Source organism: Mesoplodon densirostris, chromosome 11, assembly GCF_025265405.1.
Source record: "Mesoplodon densirostris isolate mMesDen1 chromosome 11, mMesDen1 primary haplotype, whole genome shotgun sequence".
NCBI classification, from domain to species: Eukaryota; Metazoa; Chordata; class Mammalia; order Artiodactyla; family Ziphiidae; genus Mesoplodon; species Mesoplodon densirostris.
Window position 1 is genome coordinate 48,411,016 of NC_082671.1, and position 19,741 is coordinate 48,430,756.

General features: G+C 48.3%; 1 non-coding gene across 1 annotated transcript; it reads right to left on the reverse strand.

Annotated features, from left to right (window-relative positions):
- Positions 1–19,424: 19,424 nt before the first annotated feature.
- Positions 19,425–19,531, reverse strand: LOC132499677 (U6 spliceosomal RNA). Its single transcript, XR_009533907.1, has one exon. It is a non-coding gene; the product is annotated as a U6 spliceosomal RNA (small nuclear RNA).
- Positions 19,532–19,741: the final 210 nt, after the last annotated feature.

Here is a 19,741-nt window from a genome sequence, read left to right on the forward strand (position 1 = left end):
GCTGCGGAGCGGCTGGGCCCGTGAGCCATGGCCGCTGGACCGGCGCGTCCAGAGCCTGTGTTCCGCAACGGGAGAGGTCACAAGAGTGAGAGGCCCGCGTACAGCAAAAAAAAAAAAAGAATGGGCGAGGTGACCTGGCACCTCCAGAACGTTCCCTGGGCTCCTACTCTCTGGTCCAAAAGGCAAGAAGGGCATGAGTCCCAGCTCCAGTGTTTCCCTCCTCTGAGAGGTCTCAGAGGAGCTGCTCACGTGGGCAGCAGGCTAAGGCTCCCATTCAGACATGGCTTCCTTGCGATGGGAGATAAAAGATGAGGGTCATATCAGCTCTGAGGTTCTATGACTCCCCAGGTAGAATTGTTTCCACTGTTGTGCTCCAGGTTCTGTAGAAAATTCTAGTTTTTGTACACTCAAAGCAAAATCTGAATGTCCTTAGAGGAGGTCTGGGTCCCTTTGGACTGGTGCCCCCTATCCTTCCCTTGGCTCCAGAACAGCCCACTGAGTTATCTCACATAACAGATACCAGGATAGGATGGACCCCATGAGCAGCATAAGCTCCAGCTCAGTGGTGTCAGTGGTGGGGACTTCTCTGGTGGTCCAGTGGCTAAGACTGCGCTCCAATACAGAGGGCCCAGGTTCGATCCCTAGTCAGGGAACTAGATCCCACATGCCACAACTAAGAGTTCGCATGCCAAAACTAAAGATCCGCATATCGCAACTAAAGATCCTACATGTAGCAATGAAGATCCTGCACGTGGCAATGAAGATCTCACACGTGGCAACAAACATCCCACGTGCCGCAACTAAGACCCAGCACAGCCAAATAAATAAACATTAAAAAAAAAAAAAACAGTATCAGTGGTGGCCCAGGTTCTGTCATCCCTTTGCTCCACCTTGTCACTGTGTGGGCTTTGTTCTCAGATAGGTTTTTAAGAGGCTGTCTTATTCTTGCATCTGTTTCATTCAAAGGAATGGAAAGCTTTCCTGCAGGCCCCCAGGAGACACACTTCTTTGCCCATCACTGGCAAGGAGATCACCATATTGAGCTAATGGCCAAGGGACCAAAAATGCCAGGAGGTCAAATACCCTGACCACTACTGCCTTCAAATTCAGCACCTGGGCTTCCCTGGTGGCACAGTGGTTAAGAATCCACCTGCCAACGCAGGGGACACGGGTTCGATCCCTGGTCCGGGAAGATCCCACATGCCGCGGAGCAACTAAGCCCGTGCGCCACAGCTACTGAGCCTGCGCTTTAGAGCCCGCGAGCCACAACTACTGAGGCCCGCGCGCCTAGAGCCCGTGCTCCGCAACAAGACAAGCCCCGGCAACGAGAAGCCCACGCACTGCAACAAAGATCCAATGCAGCCAAAAATAAATAAATAAAATTAATTAATTTAAAAAAAAATTCAGCACCTGTGGGCTCCTCAGGGTACTGAACACCAGGACAGGATAACACATTACAGAGCCCATCAGGGTCCTAAGTCTGTCTCCGGCTCCCCACAGTGGGGCTTCTCCTTCTATTCGCGAGGCATCCTTGTTTTGTACCTGGTAAGTCACTTGGTAGTTTGGCAAGCCTGGTATAGTTTTCCGTAAACCTCATGTAACAGCTGAACCCCATGATATCTTAAGTCTTGATAATTAATAAGTGGAGCCAATTATCTTTTCAAAGTTTAAGCTCATCCCTCGTTATGACAATATAATGCTGTCCCATCTTACTGCGGTCTGGAGGACTGCACTTACATCAAGGCACCGCCTCAGGTCTGTCTTTTCCTGGTAGTGTAAGATATAAAGGAGTTCATTCATGCTCCTCTGAGGTCCTGTTGAAAAAAACTATGTGATATAAATAAACTAGATAATCCACATCCCCAGTCATCTTTTCCATAGAGTGGATAAAGGGATCAGAGATGTCCTGGGGCATCCCTTCAAATTGATAAAATTCCATGAGTAAGTAAGAATGCGGGTTTTTCCCTCACCAACTATAGGTGTTTCTTAGTACCACTCCTCACCAAATACCACCAACTCCCTGTCTGGAAGTGGGTCCCCTCTGTGAGAAGACCTGTACACATTCCCTTGTGCTGGACTGTTTTTTCCCACTACTACATGGGGGGTGGGCTGAGGTTGTAGGTCTTGCTGATAATTAGCAGCTCTTTAAAGAGCTATAAATCCATGATTTCAAACAATAAAATCTATCTTAATCTGCTCTCAGCAAACATAACTCACATTCCATTCGTGGGGAAAGAAAAGGTTATTGTAGCTTAGGGCTTCCCCTTCAGTCTCTCCTCCTGGTCACTGGCTGTTTAGAAATCCCCAAGATCAAAGCCCTCTGGATCTATGCAGATTCAGGTCAAACGAACCCGGGAGAAGGCAGAGGAGCAGTACCTGGCTCTGTGTGGCCTCTGCCCACTCTACCCACCACACCTGTGGGGAAGGACCACTCTGTACTTACATGCTGCCTTTGGAGAGTGCCAACTTTTTTTTTTTTTTTTTTTTTTTTTGAGAGTGCCAACATTTTTTAAAGGCTGGATTTAAAATCAGACAGAGCCAAGATTCAACCCAGGTCTCACTCCAAAACCGTTTTCACTTTGCCAAAATCCTATGCTGTTGATAGGTCTGTCTACCTAGAAAACCCAAGAGAGTCCACCGGAAATCCATCAGAGCCACAAAAAGAGCTCAGTAAGTTAATTGCTTTTAAAATAACTTTAACCACTTCAGACAATATAATGAAAAAAGTTACTATTTAAGATACTTGCTAAAATCAGGGTGACTCCTTCTCTGGGCTATGTTTCTAGAAAGAATCAAAAGAAACTGGTAACAGTGGCTGCTTCTGGGGAGGAAAACTAGGTGACCAGGGATAGGAGTAGTTCACTATACTTATGAACTTTTGATCATTGTGCCATATGCACGTTACCTATTGAAAATAAATAAAAAAGATTCCATGAGAATTAAGAAGCAGTGAGGCAAAAACTTCAGGACACTAAGGGGACATTAAAAATCAGGACATTAGACCTGCCATTGAGTTATTCCATCACCTCTCCTTTACTTTCAATCTGAAACAATATTAAACAACACTCCAGTGCCATCATATATAGTTCAACCTTCTGTAAGGAAATGTATTGTCTGTTCAAATATCTAAGAAGATAGGAAGCTCCTCTCTTATTTTTTAGGGATAGGTAACAGAGGTTTTGCAGTTAGCTGGGGGAGAGTTTGCTCTGGTGGAGAGTTTATTTTTCTATTTTTGTCAGGTTGAGATACAATTACCTTTGTTTCAGAAGGTTCAATGTGCATATCTTTTTTTAAAAAAGTTATTAAACAACAATATATCATCATTTTCAGCAGAAAGAGTTCTCATAGCAAAATCTTGCAAGCATGTAGATGTTCTTCACAAATATTAAATTTCTCTTTTTTAAAAAGTACACACAGATCCTGGGTATCTTGAGTGCTTTTAAGAAGAAAATCATGTGTAATTTAAGTAGAGGTGTCCTTAGTCATAATGTGCCTATCTCACGTTTCCCAAGAGAGTAAACAATTATTCATTGTATGACATAAGGAGGCTTCAGTTATATATAAAAAAAATGGGGGAATTACCTGGTGGTCCAGTGGTTAGCACTCCGTACTTTCACTGATGAGGGGCTGGGTTCGATCCCTGGTTGGGGAACTAAGGTCCCGCAAACCGTGCAGCGAGGCCAAAAAAAAATTAATAGAAAAAAAAACATGGACATGGGGTCCACATTTTTTCTTTTACCTCAGGCTCCAATATGGCTCAGCAGAGCACTACTCTTTGTTTTAAATTGTTCATATTTTGTTCATCATAGATATCTTTTGCACTAATTTTGATGTTTTTAAATATTACATTGTATACTACTTGATTACTGAGTTTTTGGTGCCCCCTTCAATTTTTTGTTGTTGTTGTTGCGGTACGCAGGCCTCTCACTGTTGTGGCCTCTCCCGTTGCGGAGCACAGGCTCCGGACGCGCAGGCTCAGCGGCCATGGCTCACGGGCCCAGCCGCTCCGTGGCATGTGGGATCCTCCCGGACCAGGGCACGAACCCGTATCCCCTGCATCGGCAGGCGGACTCCCAACCACTGCACCACCAGGGAAGCCCCACCCCTTCAATTTTAAACCCAAAGCACTTGCCTTGCTTTAGAGCCCTGGCTCTGCCCTGTCATAATCCTTTTTACATTTATCAACCTCCCTTCCTAGGTTAAGGGTGTCCTGAGGAGAAGGAAGTAGATTGTTTACTTTTGTGTCTCTGGTCCTACTCAATACCTAGCACAGAGCTAAAGCATGGTGGGCTAACATGGCATTGTTGAAGGTAGGAAGGGAAGAAGGACAACAGCTAGTGATAACGACTGACATCCTAACATTTATTGAGTGCTTATTGTATACCAGGCACTGGGTTAAACATTTTACTTATTTAATGTAACGACTCAACAGTAAAAATAATATTATACCTTTTTACGGATGAGGAAGTTGAGGCCCGCAGAGCAGAGTGAACTGTGATGCATGAGTGATTACGGCAGAACTTGGAACAGCTCTGCTTGGGTGCCTAAAACATTTCTCGCTTTGATGGCTTCTCTTCAGAGCATGGGAATGAGATGAGAAAGAGGAAGGGGGAAATAGGGGGAGAAAAGAGATAAACAGATGTAACAGAAGACCTGAACTATCCCATTTTCACATCAGTTATCTGCTCCACCTGCACAACCACCCCTAAGGCGTCATTAGTCCTTACAGATAAGAAACTGAGACTAAAGAAGTTCAAGGGACGCGTTACGTTCCTTCTGCTGGTCAGGCACCCTCAGAGGGTGGGGGAGGGGTACAGTCTGGGGTAGGATGGGTGGGCCTGCCCTCCCTCCTGACCTCCCTGGGGTGCTCGTGGCAGCTTCTCGGTCCGACTTTCCCTCCCAAGTGAAGCCAGCACCTCCTCCTGGTGGGCAGGTCTCCTTCATTCTGCCCCACCCGGAGGTGGGCATCCCCTCGCCAGGGACCGCAGGCATAAGAGAGAGACTCAATAAAGGCCAAGGCTGATGTCAATAGCCTCCCAGAGCTGTTCTTGTCTCGCTCACTTCCACCGATCTGCTCCCCACCACACTTCCTGCCTGGGGGGGAACCCCCTGAAGTACACTGCTGTGAAAAGCGAAACTTCAGAACACCCAAAAACAGAAACTAAAATGGCCAAGAAATAAGAATAAGATTCTGAGAAAAGAAAAAAAAGAAAGAAATTCACAGGACTTCTTGAGGAGTGGGGAATCCAAGCCTGTCCTGCAGAAGAGTTTAATGATGGAAAGTTTCGGTCATGAGTAGGCACAGATGATTTCCAGAGAGGAGTGAATGAAATGTATCTTTCACTGTGTACCTTTTGCTAGTGCTTCAATTTTTTTTTAACCAGGTGCCTTTATAACGCTTTCAATTAAAGAAAACTATTTTTCAAGTGGCCTGCCATGCAGTCATTCTGTGTGGCTCCCCTCCAGTCCTTCCTGCGAGGACAGAACAGCTCAGTCATGGGACTTCCCTGGTGGTGCAGTGGTTAAGAATCCACCTGCCAGGGGCTTCCCTGGTGGCGCAGTGGTTGAGAGTCCGCCTGCCGATGCAGGGGACACGGGTTCGTGCCCCGGTCCGGGAAGATCCCACATGCCATGGAGCAGCTGGACCCGTGAGCCGTGGCCGCTGAGCCTGCACGTCTGGAGCCTGTGCTCCGCAACAGGAGAGGCCACAACAGTGAGAGGACCGCATACCACAAAAAAAAATTAATTAATTAATTAATTTTAAAAAAAGAATCCGGCTGCCAATGCAGGGGACACGGGTTCGAGCCCTGGTCCAGGAAGATCCCACATGCTGCGGAACAACTAAGCCTGTGCGCCACAACTACTGAGCCTGCGTGTTACAGCTACTGAAGCCCGCGTGCCTAGAGCCCATGCTCCACAACAAAGACAAGCCACCACAATGAGAAGCCCATGCACCACAACCAAGAGTGGCCCCTGCTCACCGCAACTAGAGAAAGCCTGTGCGCAGCAACGAGGACCCAACGCAGCCAAAAATTAATTGATTTTTTAAAAAAAGAACAGCTCAGTCAGTGTGGTCACACATCCTGTGGACTACATGCGCCTCCAAATCAGGCAGCTCATTGTTCTGAGGACTCAAAGTCATGTTTAAAATCAGAGTCAGCTAAAGTAAAACTGAATGAGTAATCTGCTTCCAGAATGTGGAACACACAACATAGACCAATGCTGCTTCCTTGGGCATCAGCCTCTCAGGGACTCCGGGATGGGGTTAGCAGTCATGACTCTGTCCTGGGGAAGAACTGAGGCTTGAGTCCAGACAAGCCCATCACCCTCAGGGCAGGCTGGGTCCTGACTAAGGCTCAAGGGTCAGATCAGGATCAAGAGGAAGGGTGGTGCAAAGACTATAGGGTGAGACGCGCACAGGAGTGTCGAGCCCCCGGAAAGAGAGAAATGAAGGGTAGCATCCCACAGTCTTCAACAGGAAATGCCCTTATTCTGAGAAAAATAGCTGTAGAATCAGGCAAGTGACAAGGGTGGCAGCTGGAGCAGTGGGAATGAGAATGAACCCTGAGGGTCTGTAAAAGAACTAGAACGGATGATCAAGGCAAACTCTGTAGAAAGTCTCTGTTTAGGAATTTAAACCCCAGACAGAGTCTCTAATGTGAAAGGAAGGGAGTTGGGGGGGTGGGGGTGGGATTACTCAGCTGCTTGGTGTTACGGGAGGAGATAGGTGACCAGGCTGAGAGTGAGTGGATGCCTCCATTTTCTACCCCTTTGGGAATGTCCATCCTTCACCTGCTTCCTGATCTAGTGTGGCTAGGCAAGATCTTCTTCTCCATGCTCCACTGGCCTCCTCTGTCCAGAATCCATCACTGGAATAACTCTGGCCTCCTTCTGAACAGCTCAATTCTACCCTGGGGTCCCAGATTAGAAAACAAGGTTACTTCTCTCCATCCAACTGTTAATCCCCAGTAGCTTCCCCTGCCCTTCCCAGTTCATGTCACAACTGCCTTCTTGCTCAGATCTACCCACCCATGCCCCTGCTCCCAGGTCTTACAGACTTAGAAACACAAACTCGTTTAAATATCAAAACAGAAGAAAAACAGAATTGGTGGTCGAACTTTCTACGCCAGAAAATTTCCAAATTATCGGCTATTTGGAGTGGTCCTTCTCTATTACTGAGACAAGGACCCCAAAGATTACATCACAGAACCTTAGAGCTGGATTGAACCGGTGAGCAGCCTGAGGGGGATGATTCAGAGCGTGGGTTTAGGAACTGAACTTACTTATTTGGATTCTGCCTCTACTCGTTCAGTGGTTCTCAAAGTTGAGCATGCACCAGAATCACCCGGAGGGCTTTTAAAGATAAAATTGCTGGGCCCCATCCCCAGAGTTTCGGATTATTTAGGTCTGGGGTGGGGCCCAAGATTCTGCACTTCTAACAAATTATCCGATGACGCTGACGCTGCTGGTCAAGGAAACACACTTTTGAGCAGCACTTGCTAGCTGTGTGATCAGCCACCTCCCATGTATATTCCGGACAATAATCGTAGATTTTGCTAGGGCTGGGATTTACCTGAGACCTGGCACATGAAGGCTTTAGCATCGTTCGTGGCACACAGCAAATTGCCTGCTCTCACTGTTGGATGGAGGGGAGGAGTCATTTGCTAAGGACCACCCCGGCGATGAGACGCAAACCTAGGACGGAGCCCAGGGGCGCCTCTCTGCCCCGCTCTGAGCGCTCCGGCAGCGCAGCCCCTGAGCCCGCGCGTCACACGCTGCGGTTCCATAAACAAGCTGCTTCCGCCGCCGACGGCTCGGCTAACGCCTGTCGTCTTTGGGGTAGCTAGGACCCTCCAATCTTCACTGGCGCTGAGAACCTGGCCACGGAGACTGCCCTCCGGGGTTTGCTGAGATCAGGAGAAGCTGGAGCAGCCGGGCTCCCAGCAGCGGCGGCGGCGGGCTGGGTGCATAAGGCCGGGGGCGACTTCGGAGCAGCCGGGCGTTCCGCGGCGCGCTGCAGTGCTCGGGGGCGCGGCGGATGGCCGCCTGCACCTGGCCCGGGAGAGGCGGGGTGGACGCGCCCCAGCGGCAGTGCAGGGCCCGCCCCGGCCCCGCCCTCCAGGACTTCCCGTCGGGAAACCCGCGACCTGCACGGCCGCGCGGCTGTGGCTCTGCCTGGGCGCGACAGGTAAGCGGCAGAAGCAGCCCGCGACCCTCCCCCGGACTTGGAACCCAGAGCTCTCCTGCTTCTCGGGACTTCCCGCCAGTCGAGCTCGCTTCTGCCAAGTCCTTGCTGCCCACCTCCCCCCTCCGCCCACCTTCTACTCCTCCTGTTCTTCCTCGCCACCCCCCCCCGACAGTAAAATGAAGGGGCAGGACCGGGCTGGTCCATCTGTCGTGGTGGCCTCTAGCTCCTCCCTCGGTAGGACCCCCTCTACCTTTGCGCCTTCCTGAAGGGACGAAAGAAAAGCTCAGGTCTCTGGGACCTGGAGGGGTAGGGTGAAGAGGGAAGAGACAGCGCACTCCCTCGGGACCCTGTGGCCTCTGCCCTTCACCCACCCATCCCCCCGCGTCCCTTCTGTGCCCCATCTCCCCACGTTGGGCCACCCCCTGTCCTCCGCTACAGAAAGGCTTTCAGAGAGGTTTCCTCCTGCCGGTGCCACGCTGCTCCTGAGCAGAAGGGGCTAGTGGTGAGAAGCCTCCCGGTGGGCGTAGGGCCTCAGATGTTCTCCCTCTGGAGGCTTGGGCCTTTGGAGGGCGGCGGGAGCTGTGGAGAGGGAGTCTGATGGGTGTTCATGACTGTGACTGTCACCAACTTCCTGATTCCCTGTCACTTGTTCCAAACCCCAGGCTAACCGAAAGGAGAAACAGTTTGTTACTTGCCCCCAGAGCTGGTCATCCCAGACCCTGACCTCTGCAGTGGGTAGGACAGGGCTCTCCTGTCCTGTGGAGGGAGGGTGTCAATTTGCCAGCAAAGTGTAGAACAGACCCCGCTAATAGCCAACCACCCATTGCAACATTCACAGGGAAGATTTTAAGGCTTCCCTCTCAGTGCACTGCCAGACCCACAAATGCAGTTTACAGACACTGCATGAAGTTAACAACTCTGGACACACCAAGGAACCTGGGGCTCATTTTGCCAGAGATGTGTGTGCACTACCCATGCCCCATTCTCCCCTCCAACGATGAGCTGTGTCTCTGCCCATCGCAGGAATGGTGAAAAGGATTAGACAGGCAAATGCGTGTGATGAATAATACAAGCTAAGGTGAGGGGTTTGAAATATACTTTAGTTCAAATTATCCAGCAGAAGCCCATATCATTGCAGGTACTTCCCTAGCTCCTGTTTCTCAACAATGACATTCACTTTAGGCACCCAGAGGTAACAAGAGAAAACTACTTTCAGGGGCACCAGGGCAGTAAGCAGGGCAGGTCTGTCAAAGGAGCCATGAAGGATACTGGGCTGCCTGAGGGATGGCCTCATCCTTGGTAGTCACTAACCACAGTTAGCAGAACAGCTGATTCCTACCCACAGCAGAATGGAAGAACTCACGCCTGAAAAGGGGAAGCCCTGAGGAATGTCAAATGCCCTCTGAGATCAAAAACATCTTAGTCCAAATTCAGTTGGGAGAAAACTGAACAGGAGATATGACCATGGGCTTAGACCATGTAGCCATTGTCTAGAACAGAAATTAGGAATCAGAGGGGTAGCTCACCCTAGGGCAGAGGCAGTGGGTATAATGGAGGCAGAGAGCTGGCTCAGCTCTGTCACCAATTTAGCTGTCTAGCCTTGGCCAGATCACATAGACACTCCCTGGGTGGGAGCAAATGAGAAGGAGTATGTGAAAATGCTTTGGCAACGCTCCAAGCACCAGCCAAGTGCAAGGCAGCACTTGGTGTCATGGTTAAGACAGTGGGCTTTGGAAAGACATGTGCTTGGGAGCAAATTCTGCCTCTGCCACTTCCTAGCTCTGGAGGTTACTAAACCTCCCTGTGCTTCAGTTTCCTTATGTGTAAAATGGAAAAGACAACTGTTTTTTGATATGGTAAGTAGTAATATTAAAAATGGCAGTGGTATTGTCCTGAACCTCCTCTGGCTCCATGGATGTGTTCTGACATCTCCAGCCCTAGAAGTGAAGCTGAGGACCAAAGTGGCTTTCTATGTACCAGAGGGACCCAGTGACTGTGCCAAAGATTTGGGCGAACTTGGCTTCTCCTACATCCCTTTGCCCCTCTCTGGGAAGGCCCAAAATGTCCTTTCTCATTTGATGAGAATGAGAGTGAGGGTTTGAATAAATGGGAGGTCAAGTGCAGGGCACTGCCTGTCACTGTGTTGAGCTCAAAGCTGTAATTGTGCTGTGTAAAAGGCTTGCCCAGTGAACAAGGATGGGCTCAGTCTGGGGAGAAAAAGGACTGTTACAAGACTCTTTTGTGGCACCTGAGAGCCCTGGGAGGTCAGGTTATTCTCCTGTGCCCTGTGCAACCTGGTCCTGAGCCCTAGGTAGAGATTTGAAGAAAGGAAGAAACCCAACCCTCACCTTCAGCTCTGCATGTGATAGAAAACAAAGAACAGACAGATCAGGGCAGTGGAATTAACAACCAAATACCTCAGGACTGAGAGATGCTGCAGGGATCAGAAAGCTGGGTGAACTGGTAGGGAAAAGCACACTAGAGGCAAAAGATTGGGGGCTAGGATTTAAGGACTGGGAAGAAGAAAGAAAACAGAATCTAGGTGGCGCAATGTCTAGACTTGTTGGTTCTCCCTCCCCCATAAAAATCTAGTGAGGAGGTCCCACATGGGGAAACATGGGCAGTGAAAGTTGGAAACAAATACACCCAGATGCTGAGGGCAGTAAGATGCACCTTAGTCTAAGAAGTCTCCTTAGAGGAGGGGAGTTTCAGGTAAGAATTTGAGAGAGAAAGGGAACATGGCTTGCTTAGCAAGAATATAAGGGAAACACTTTGAAGAGGAAAAGATAGACGGTGAGGGTGAGTGGCAAACAGGAAGCAGACTGCCCAGGCCGTGTTTCTGCTACAGTCAAATGGCACTAAAGGAATATGAATATGGCTCTTCTGATTGTGAAAGGGAGAGAGAGGCCTGAGGCAGAGGAGGCTGGCAGGCAGCGTCTGCTGATCCTCCAGATACTGGGCGATCAGAGCACAGTCTCAGATGACGGTTTTGAAAGTGGGGAGGAAGAGGAGGATCCGGGAGGCAGAGAATGAGTCAGCAGGACTTGGGCGTGGGCATGGAGTGAACCTGATGTTGAAAACTGTTTAGAAACTCCGTGCCTGGGAGTCGAGCAGGGCCAAGAGCTGTTTCCAGGCTCTCAGACACTACTGGAAGCAATGGGGAAATGGGGAAGGCTGGCTAGCTTAGGGGGCAGGGCACAGACACCAAGTTCAGGGTGTGGCACGGTGAGTATCCAGTGGCCCTAGGCAGAAGTCCTACAGCCAGGAGCACCCTGTGCGCTGAGGACACAAGGGAAAACTTCGGTTCTGTCCTCACCATCACCTGCCCCCCAATCTGGAGACCAGAGCAAGCCTTCAGGAATACCCCTCCTGTTAAACTCCCCCATCCGTTCCCCTTCCTCTGACACTCAAAGGATGATAAGACTCAATCCAAGTTCTTTTTTTTGCCTTCTCTCAAACCCAGCCTGACTGTCACCAGGGTTCCTAGATAATTAGGGAATCCCAGCTCATGCCCACCTGGGGTCCTCCTTTATCCCTGGACTCCGAGGAGTCTCAAGGCTCAGTTTGGGATAGTTGCACATCCCTGCCTCACCTGGCAGGGCCTGGAGGTCCTCCAGTAACAAAAACCTGTGAGCTGTTGAACTTCCTGCTTGGTCGCATATTATTTTGATTTTCAGTGACTTTTACAAACTTGGAATAAAGAAATATTTACTGAGCACCTGCTATATGCCAAACATATTCTAGGTGTACAGTGTGAGTAAAGTTGGGTTGGGTTTTTCAATGGAAAAATCTGTTTGGGTAACTAAAGCTTAAAATGTTATGCAAACAAAACATGAACCTACATCTGCCAGGGAGAAAACCTGACAGACTAGCTACTGAAATAACTTTCAGGGCATCTTTCCGGGAAAATAACCAGGTACTGCAACTTTAATCTTGGAGGGAAGCTGAAGTGTCTTGAAAGTGTAATTATGGAGAAGAGTGAAAACCTCCCAGCATTCTGTAATTCAAAGGGTCAGAGGTGGGAGGAGGAGTTTGGAGCAGATAGTTTGCTACTTTGTTCACAGCATGAGAACAGAGGAAGTGAAATGCAGGCAGGGTTTGATGTTGAGAAAGTGCTGGCAGGGAAGAAACGGAGAATCATTTGTCCAAAACAGCCTCTTGGCTCCCTCCCCCTAACCAGTAGCTTGAAATTGACCTGTCGTCCCCCCACCCCCAGCGAGGTGTTAGCTCCTGCACACACATGCTCCGAGTGAGAGCGGCAACAGTCATCACTTTGCAAAGAATAAACCTGTAATTGAACGGTAGTCTGAGTAACCTGAGCAAACATCCCTGTTGGTGGTGTTGCCACTGGTAACTTCCTGGCCCCCACGTCTCCAGGAGGTCAGCAGCTCCACTGATAAACAGAAAGAAACTTGTTACAAAGAGGCCACCTGGCCAGCAAGAGCATATTCTGGGTAGCTAACCCCAGCTTTCACAAAAGCCGAAACTTTACCTGGGACTTTGATTTGCGGCATGTTTAAAGCATTTGTAGTCCTAGGTGGGAGTTGGAGGAGGGCAAGCCCCGGCGGGTGGTGGGAGGAGGGGGGAGGGGAAGAGGGAGGGGTAGAGGCTGGGGGGTTATCTATGAGTGGAATTGGGAGGTTCTGGAAAGTTGCCCTGCCCCAGCCTCAGGAGAGCCAAACCTGGTCCCCAAACTCCCCAGATGACCTCCAGGGGGGAGGTAAGAGGGTGGGAACAGAGCAGTGGCCTGGGAGTTGGGAGAGCTGTGAGCTGACACAAGAGAAGTCACCTAACCACTCTGGCCTCACCGTCAAATGAGAGTACTGGACTCAGACCTAGTCTAAGTGCCCGCTGGTGTGTAACAACAGAACATCATGTAACTCCCATGCTTGTTGGCGTAAGTGCATTCAAAACATCGTGTAGTGAAGCCAGCCCTCACCCTTGTAGCTTTAAAGGGGTCGTGTTAACCCCACTGGCCTCATCTCATTTAACAAGAGTTTATGGAATAGCTGCTACATACGAACCTTGTGCTAGACTTTGCAAGTGATTAAAAAGGTGAAAATAACCTGTCCTCTCTGTCCAGGAGTTCACAAAGGTGTGAGAGAGGACAGACTGTGATAAGGCCAAAGTAGAAGTATAAACCCAGGCCACAGCAGTGAAAGTGCGGAGTCCTAAGCACTGGACCACCAGGGAATATCCTTAGAAAAGTTTTACACTTTAATCGCATAAGAGGTATGAATTCTACAAACTAACAAAAAACATCATTTGAAAATATAATAATTTAAATTTCTTTTACCTATGTGAATTTTGGTAACAAATTTTTCATTTTAGTTTTGTATCAGGAAATGTTTATCATCTTCAATGGACAGAGACAAACATTAAAATAAAAATTTATTATTCAAAATTCATAAAAATAAGGTGAAAGAAAGTTAAATAAAACTTTCAAATGATGTTCTTTGTAAGTCTGTAGCATTTATACTTTTGAAGTTATTAAAGCTTAAAACCATACTACCTGGTTTCTGGTACTGAAAGTTCGGGTGCTACCTGAATTTTCAGTACACTCTATATACGTATTTATAATAACTGAAATGAAATTTGAACGAAACAGTACTTACCCATGTTACATGTGATGTAATGGCAGTTGGTATTTTCTTTTTTGTTCTAGTCTAGTCTAATCTTTTTCTTTTTTTAATACATTTATTTATTTTTTTAATTTTTTTATTTCTGGCTGCGTAGGGTCTTCGTTGCTGTGCCCGGGCTTTGCGGCGAGTGGGGGCTACTCTTCGTTGCAGTGCACAGGCTTCTCATTGCGGTAGCTTCTCCTGTTGTGGAGCACGGGCTCTAGGCGTGTGGGCTTCAGTAGTTGTGGTGTGCAGGCTCAGTAGTTGTGGCTCACGGGCTCTAGAGCACAGGCTCAGTAGTTGTGACACACAGGCCTAGTTGCTCCACGGCATGTGGGATCTTCCCAGACCAGGGCTTAAACCCATGACCCCTGCATTGGCAGGCGGATTCTTAACCACTGCGCCACCCGGAGAGCCCTAGTCTGATCTTTTAAAGAATTTTTTTTTTCATGCTGACTTGCAACACTTTAAATTTATTTCACAATCCTATAATGAGTTGCAATCAACAGTTTGATAGACAATGCACTGGGTGAAGCCTTAGTTCCCTTATACCAGGAACAGAAGGTAAATTTGTGTTCTGACAGGTGAGGCCAAGGAAAACAGGTCCAATTTGTTTAGCCTAGGAAGTCTTCCTAGAATAAGAGGATTTCTGGCGTCATCTCACTACTAAAACCGAGATGGTCTGATGTGTTGCAATCCCAAGGGTGGTTGGAGGAAAAAGAGTTGGGAATGAACACCCAGCAGCAGCAGGTGGGGAATGAGTGGGTGAGGGCCAATGGGCATACCTGCCAGTGGACCTGGTGGCCAGCCTGAAGGTGAGGGAGCTACACTGCAGGGAGGACCATGTGAAGCCCTGCTCTTGACAAAGGACTGTGTACAATAGGGGCTATTTCTTCCCCAAGGCTGGTGACCTCCCCGACCTTGCCAGCCACACTTCTGGGAATCGTCTCTTCTGCAGAGAGCAGGAATCCTTAAACCCAAAGTCTTCTGGCTTCCATCGGAATCGAATTATGTGTCCATTCTAAGGGACACTTTTCCATCTCTCACATGCTGAGCAAACAAACCAGAGACCGAGTCCCTTACTGCCAAGGCTAATCACAGGTGTCTTGTTTCATTTTAGGATGTGGTTAGTTCCTTGAGGAACTGCAGGCACCAGAGAGAAAGCCTTAGACAGCCAGGTTGGATCGAGAGAGCAGATGCCTGGGAAGCGCTCAACTTAACCCCAAGTCTCTCTCCAGGAGGGAAAAAAAGGAACAAAGGGAAACCACACTGCAAGGGACTACAAGGCAATGCCAGGATGAGGGAGTTGGAGTGACCTGGGTGATTCTGTGTGAGTCAGTCAGGGAGGCCTTCCTGGAAGAGGTGAGTCTTAAACACTTGGCAACAGCTGGTAACTAAGCTTTACAGGAATACCTCGTTTTACTGTGCTTTGCTTTATTTTGCTTCACAAAATAAAGCAGGGTTTTTTTGCAAATTGAAGGTTTGTGGCAACCCTGTGTTGAGCAAGTCTGTCACTGCCATTTTCCCAACAGCGTTATTTTTTAATGAAGGTTTTTTTCCTTTTTCTTTGACGTAATACTATTGCACACTTAATAGACTACAGTATAGTATAAACATAACTATTATATGCACTGGGAAATCAAAAAACTGTGTGACTCACTTTCTCGCAGTGGTCAGAAACTGAACCCACAATATCTCCGAGATATGCCTGTACCACGCCTTTGTTTCTAACTGTGCTCCCTCTTTCTTGCTGGAGTGGAAGGTAGACAAAGAATCAGGGAAGATGCAGCCTGCAGGATGGTTCAACACTGTCATGGCGAACACTTCCCCACTCTGCGGCCCTCAGTCTTTGCTTAGCTGGGGCAGTTGCAGAACCGATGAGGTGTCAGTGTCGGGCAGAACCCTTTGTGCCGGCCCAGCAACCCCTGGGACCACCGCCTCTACACTGAATCTCCATTTCCCCCTTGAAGCCTTCTTCAAGCACACAGGGAACTCTACCGTTGTCAACTTGTCTGTGCTATTCTTCAGTTCTAATTTTATTGATTTTTGAATAGGTAATGTAGTCAGGGTTCAAAGTGCAAAAGGGTATTCAGTGAAAGATCTTTTTCCTACTCCTGTTCCCTCCCTGGACGGGTGCTACCTGAACCCGGTGCTAGCGGTTCTTGTTCTCTAACTAGATTTTAAAATCCCATGGGGAGAGGGATGGTCTCACACCTCCGTGTGTCCGTCTGTGTCCCAGCTGGGATGAATTGTCCCACCCCATCACCCAAGGGAGTTTTCCTAACACCATATCTTCCCTCCTTATCCATATTGCTGCTATCATGGGTCAGACCCCCAAGCTCCTCTTAACTGGCCATCCAGCTGCCAGTCAGGTAGGTCTCCTGGACACGCTCCACCAGCTGTCCTACTACACTTCCTGTAATGCTGGGCTCCCACTAACCCTTTACTGCTCCCCATACCTCAGGTCAAGGGCAAACTCCTTGCCATGATGGCTTGGTTTCAGCCACCGCTCCAGACCCATCATTGGCTACTCCCATCAGGCTTCATACTCCCACCAAACCAAACTACTTGGAATTCTGTGGTGCGCCATGCTGTCTCCTGCCTCTAGGGCTTTCTGTGTGCTGTTCCCTCTGCATGAAATGTGCTCACCTCACTGGCCAACCCCTACTTGTGGGTTAGTGCTCAGCCCAAGCTTCTCCCCTGAGGGACTTCACAAACATCACCCTCCTCCACTGGCTGACATGACTTCATCCTCTCTCCTTCAGCCCCCGAGGGTGCCTCTCTCATGCTGTCTTCTCACTGGGTGATCTCTGTTTAAAATTTTTTTTTTTTTTTTTTTTTTTTTTTGCGGTACGGTGGCCTCTCATTGTTGTGGCCTCTCCCGTCGTGGAGCACAGGCTCCGGACGTGCAGGCTCAGCGGCCATGGCTCACGGGCCCAGCCGCTCCACGGCATGTGGGATCTTCCCGGACCGGGGCACGAACCCATGTCCCCTGCATCGGCAGGCGGACTCGCAACCACTGCGCCACCAGGGAAGCCCTCTCTGTTTAAAATTTGACTCCCCCAGTTGACTGTACGCTTCTTGAAGGCTGGGCTTGCTCACCTCTGTATCTCCTCCATCTGATATGAAGGAGATCTTCATATCAGGGATCTTCAGGGATCTTCACCTGGCATGAAGCAGGAACTCAGTCAATACTGGCACAATGAACAAACCTCTTCTGTCTCCCAGACAACGCCTAATATAAAATAGACACTCAAAGAGATTGGATTTGATTTGATCTTTGCTGCTGCTTCTGCTGCTGCATCTGACGTTTTAAAAGAAAACGACCTGGGCTTCCCTGGTGGCGCAGTGGTTGAGGGTCTGCCTGCCGATGCAGGGGACGCGGGTTCGTGCCCCGGTCCGGGAAGATCCCACGTGCCGCGGAGCGGCTGGGCCCCTGAGCCGTGGCCGCTGAGCCTGCGTGTCCGGAGCCTGTGCTCCGCAATGGGAGAGGCCACGGCGCTGAGAGGCCCGCGTACCGCAAAAAAAAAAAAAAAGAAAGAAAACGACCTGTCTCCCCCCTACCCAAAGTGACCCCGTTCCCCCTGGATATCATGACAGCCACGTGTGCCCCAAGTGGATCCAAGTGATACTCCGAACACCAGGCTTCTCCATAGGCAGCAGCTTGTATGTTTAAATAACAGCGCAGCTCAGCTGGAGTTACTTCTAAGTACGACAGAGTAAGGAGTGTAGCTTTGGCCAAGGACCAGGTGTTTAAGGATAATTCCTGGGAAACTGAGCAGGGATTTATTAATGATAATGATAGAACTAATTGAAGGCTGAGTCTGTGCCACACGCTCTGCTGAGTATTTTACATACATTATTTCTGATTTAATCCTTCCCACCACTCTGTGGGTTAGGTATTAGTTACCCCCACTTTATAGATGAGGAAGTTGAGGCTTAGATTAAATCATTTGCCCAAGGGTCACACAGCTGCTACTGATAGAAACTAACACTTTTAGAGCACTTACTGGGTGCAGAGACTGCTAAGCTTTTTCCACGAATTATTTCATTGAACTTAGTGCTTACAACAAACAACCCTAGGAAGTAGGTGCTGTTATTATTAGAAGCGGCAGATCCAGAATTTGTGCCCAGGTTTGTTGCCACCATTGTCTAGTCCTTAACCCCTGAGCCTTATACTTGCAGAGCTGTGTACAGAAAGTTTTACAATCACTCTTCCTCTGAGGTCTGGGACCACGTACATGGGGGTAGATGCTGGGAGCCATGTTCCTGCCAGAAGGTGCTATCATTAGAATCTTAGATTTTAAAAAAGGTTTTTTTTATTAAATATGAGCAGATACAGATGAATATTTATAAAATATGTGTAGGGTACAAAGAAGAGCAGTGCCATCAGCAACCACCATCCACTATTTTTTTAAATATTTATTTAGGCTGCTCTCAGGGTCTTAGTTGAGGCACTCGGGATCTTTTTTAGTCGCAGCACGCAGGAACTTGTTTAGTTGCGGCATGAGGGATCTTTAGTTACAGATGCAGACTTCTTAGTAGCAGCATGTATGCGGGATCTAGTCCCCTGACCAGCGATCGAACCTGTGCCCCCTGCATTGGGAGCGAGGAGTCTTACCCACTGGATCACCAGGGAAGTCCCGCCACCATCCACTTTAAAAAAAAATCACTTCACTTCGAAGTCCCCTGCATGCCTTGATTCCCATATCTTTCCTCCCTCTTCAGAAACTTTGGTTTCACTGTTTCTTTAGTTTTCTTTATATGTAGCTCTACCACATATTCTTTTCTTTTTCTTTGGCTAGTCCTCTTGGCTTGTGGGAATCTTAGTTCCCCAACTAGGAATTGAACCCGGGGCCATGGCAGTGAAATCGTGGAGTCCTAACCACTGGACCGCCAGGGAAGTCCCACACATATTCATTTTTGTATTCATAAAACATATGTTGCTTAGTTTTATGTGTTTTTAAATTTTCTATAAATAGAATCATACTGGATGTATCTTTCTTTTTAACATCTTTATTGGAGTATAATTGCTTTACAATGGTGTGTTAGCTTCTGCTGCGTAACAAAGTGAATCAGCTGTACATATACATATATCCCCATATCCCCTCCCTCTTGCATCTCCCTTCCATCCTCCCTATCCCACCCCTCTAGGTGGTCACAAAGCACTGAGCTGATCTCCCTGTGTTATGCAGCTGCTTCCCACTAGCTATCTGTTTTACATTTGGTAGTGTATATATGTCCATGCCTCTCTCTCACTTCGTCCAAGCTTACCCTTCCCCCTCCCCGTGTCCTCAACATCTGTCTACATCTGTCCAATTCTCTACATCTGTGTCTTTATTTCTGTTCTGCCCCTAGGTTCTTCAGAACCTTTTTTATTTGTTTGTTTAGATTCCATATATATGTGTTAGCATACGGTATTTGTTTTTCTCTTTCTGACTTGCTTCACTCTGTATGACAGACTCTAGGTCCATCCACCTCATTACAAATAGCTCAATTTCATTTCTTTTTATGGCCGAGTAATATTCCATTGTATAAATGTGCCACATCTTCTTTATCCATTCATCTGTCGATGGACACTTAGGTTGCTTCCATGTCCTGGCTATAGTGCTGCAAAATATATGGAACGTTTCACAGATTTGCATGTCATCCTTGCACAGGGGCCATGCTAATCTTCTCTGTATCGTTCCAATGTTAGTATATGTGCTGCAGAAGCAAGCACTGGATATATCTTTCTGCAACGTGATTTTTTTCACTCAACATTACATCCAAGTTGTGGCATGTAGAAGTGGTTCATTCTTTGTCACTGATGTGCAGTCCTCTGTGCTGTGGATATTTCACGCTATTTATTCATTATAACGCTGACAGACATTTGGATTGTTTCTGATTTTTGCCTTTTTCGTCAGTGCTGCTAGAAACGTTCTTGTGCATG